This window comes from Panulirus ornatus, chromosome 69, assembly GCF_036320965.1.
Source record: "Panulirus ornatus isolate Po-2019 chromosome 69, ASM3632096v1, whole genome shotgun sequence".
NCBI classification, from domain to species: domain Eukaryota; kingdom Metazoa; phylum Arthropoda; class Malacostraca; order Decapoda; family Palinuridae; genus Panulirus; species Panulirus ornatus.
Genome location: NC_092292.1, coordinates 9,146,948 through 9,150,348, shown reverse-complemented (window position 1 = coordinate 9,150,348; position 3,401 = coordinate 9,146,948). Strand labels below are relative to the sequence as shown.

At 46.5% G+C, this 3,401-nt stretch overlaps 1 protein-coding gene across 2 annotated transcripts in view; it reads left to right on the top strand.

Annotated features, from left to right (window-relative positions):
- Positions 1-206: 206 nt before the first annotated feature.
- Positions 207-3,401, top strand: part of LOC139747711 (lachesin-like) — a 263,613-nt gene continuing 260,418 nt past the window's right edge. Inside the window, exons 1-2 of one of the 2 annotated variants that reach the window (XM_071660318.1) lie at positions 207-360; positions 1,035-1,140. The gene's annotated coding sequence lies outside the window, so the exon portion shown is untranslated. Of the gene's footprint in view, positions 361-895; positions 1,141-3,401 lie in introns of both variants that reach the window. The other variant, XM_071660317.1, reaches the window with a different exon arrangement.

The following is a 3,401-nucleotide window of genomic DNA, read 5'->3' as shown; positions in this document are numbered from 1 at the left end:
GAGGAGTAGTACGCCTCATCCTGCTGCATCCAGAGTAGGCCGTACTGATCGCTTACACTGAGTGGACACCGTGGCTATACCTCTTCTTCTCACAACTTCTTGGCTCTTCTTTAACCTAGGAGGAAAAGATGCTGATCTCTGCGATAGCAGAAGAAGGCAACGTGAATGGGCGGGCCTAGAATGAGTGTGGGAACTGCTGGTAGGCGGGGCGCCGATGTCAGTCAGTCGCGCTCTAACCATCGGTGAGGTTGCACGCACTCCACTGCCGCTCCGTCCGTGTTGGTCATAGCAGCCTCGCCTAAACTGGGAAGCCACGGCCCGACAAGTACAGGGTGGCTACGTGCTGTGGCCAGTCTAAGGGTGGGTCATGGTCCAACATGTTAGATAGCGCTCTAATGATTTTACTGAATTGGGTGTTCGGAGGGTAAAAAACAGAGCAAAGATTCCTCTGATCGGAATAAGCTTCCGGTACTTGTTTATGGATAGTTACCGTAAGACATTTCGTCTGTTATGTTTAGGAATAATCAGACGGCAAGGAAATGAGGCTCATTTAAACCAAGTCAGTGCAACAAGGTATTTACAGATTAGATCTACATCAATGCCACAAACGAAGCTTTAGTCAGCACCCAACTGTCTTGGAAAGGTTAATCTTTAAGTTTCACAGTTCGATGCATAGCTGAGTCTCCCTCGGCTGTTGGCAGAGCGAGAGCGGCTCGAGATCTCAACATGACGTTTGAGCCATCTTCACGCTGGTGAGAGGTCACGGCTCTTGAATACTGAATGTTTTTTTTTGCCCTTTTTTTTTTTTAATCATTTCACGAGAGCGTTTTCAACTGTAGACGGATTCGTGGAGTTAAAAGACTAACGGAAGTCTTTCGGTCTGGGATTTCATTAGGTGTACTAAGGTGTCAGTACCTTGATTATCTAATACATGTTGGACAGTGGGTCGGGCAAAGTAGAAAATTGATACCACACTGCTGACGTGCACCGCAGACGGGCAGGGGGAGGTAACCAGTGGCCGCGTTGTCTTACAGACACTGGAAAGGCGTCGGATGGAGGGATGCTAGATCTGGTGGTGACGTGAGGGACGTGTGGTGTCTCTAGCAGGACTGAGGCAACAGTTTCATTCGGAGGCTCACGGTAAGTGAAGATACTCCTTGTCTAATATGGTTCCAAAAACAATATATTGTCTCTTAGGATAACACCTGCTGTTGTCTTCGTTGTGGAATATCACGACACTTCTTGTTGTATCCCTAAGAAAATGACTGTGTAGGGATTCTCCCGACAAGTTGATAATGCAAGATAGTGGTGGCAATGTTGACCCATAGCATATCTAGTTAGCGAGTCATCTCTGACTAAAGTAAGCATTGTGAAATTTGGGTGTACGGCATGAGGAGACTCACCTGGTATGCTGAGGTGGGAGGTGTTGATGAGAGGGCTGAAGAGCGGGTGTGTGTGTGTGTGCGTGGATGTGCGGGCGGCCGGCGTCGGGGGGGGGGGGGGGGGGGGGGGGGGCAGCGGCCGCTGCACCTCCCAACTTACACCTGCTGGACCTGCCGCATCTTCCTTGTACGACATTTATCTTGCGATCCTTCTCGACCTTGACTCTGTGACGATAGTTTCGCTTGTATTTAACGAGAAAGAAAGATCAACAGACTACGAGAACAACATAGTATGGCGAGGCAGTAACGGTAATCGTAACGACACATTCTGCTTGTGGCCATCTCACCATACCAGAGCTTTAGAGTAATATTTTCTCTATCATAAGTTAATGCAGGGGTTGATCCGCTTGTCAGGTGAGTTCCTCTACCTGGCACGTGGCGAGGGACTTCAATGCTGCCGCCGCTATCGAAGCGTAAACAGTAAATACGCTCCCGTTCTTCCTCACCATCTGAAGGTCGCTTGTCCTCAAGACCAGTCGTGTGTCGCCTCTACTCATTACAAGCTGTGTGTCGCCTGTACTCATAACTAGTCGTGTGTCGCCTGCATTCATTACCAGTCGGGAGTCGTCTATACTCATTACCGGTCGCATGTTTCCTGGAGTCATTATCAGTCGTGTGTCGTCTTTACTCATCACCAGTCGTGTGTCGCTTGTCCTCATTATCAGTCGGGTTTCGTCCATACTCATTATGGGTTGTGTGTCGCCTGTACTCATTACCGGTCATGTGTCGCCTGTGCTCATTCCCATTCTTGTGTCGTCTGTACTCATTACCAGTCGAGTGTCTCCTGCACTCACTACCAGTCGTGTCGTCTGGACTCATTACCGGTCGTGTGTCGCCTGCACTCATTACCAGTCGTGCCGTCTGGACTCATTACCGTTTTTGTGTCGTCTTTACTCATTGCCAGTCGAGTGTCTCCTGCACTCACTACCAGTCGTGTCGTCTGGACTCCTTACCGGTCGTGTGTCGTCTGAACTCATTACCAGTCGGGTGTCACCCGTACTCATTGATAATCGTGTGTCGCATGTACTCATTATCAGTCAGGTGCTGTCTGCACTCAATACCATCGGTTGTTGCCTTTACTCAGTACCAGTCGCGTGTTGCCTGTACTCATTGTTCATTGTGTTTCCCTTGTACTTATTACCAGTCGTCTGTTGCATGTACTAAGTAACAGTCGTGTGTCACCTGCACTCAGTAAGAGTCGTCTAACGCATGTGATAAGTGCCAATCGTGTGTTGCCTGAGTCTATACTGGTAGGATGTCGCCTGTGCTCTTCACCAGTCAGGTTTCGCCTCCACTCACAGCACGAGGCACTCCTCAAGTGTTGCAGGAAGAAAACACCAGTTTTCCTTCATCCTGAAGTTTGTATATGGGTGATACATATATAGTACACAAAAGTTTGTCTAGGTGTCCATATGTAAGTATGTATATATTTCTGATCATCTCAGACCAAGGTTGCGATATTTGCAGCAACAGGGAGACGTGCACCCTTTAGAGTGAAAAATCCTTTAGCAAGACTATTCCTAGTGATACAACTTCATCAAAGGTGACTTTTTTCAGTCGCGGTGCAACCTCATCAAATAGGAGACCGATAACATATATATATATATATATATATATATATATATATATATATATATATATATATATATATATATATATATATATATATATATATATATATATATATATATATATATAAAGGTAGATACAAACAGGGCTGCAGACCTATTTTACCAGTTAAACGACCAGCAAGAAGGTAATTACCCGAGCCAGACGGGCACAATATGAGTGTTAAGGTCTAATTAGGCACTTAATTACGCTGGTGGCATGGGTTCCGCCTTCGTATGACCTCCTTACTTCGCACTCCTGCTCTTGTTTTAGAATATTCTGAAGCTGATTTTAGTAATTGAACGATCACAGTGATCGCTATTGCTTCTCTTGGGTTGAAACCTTTGAAAC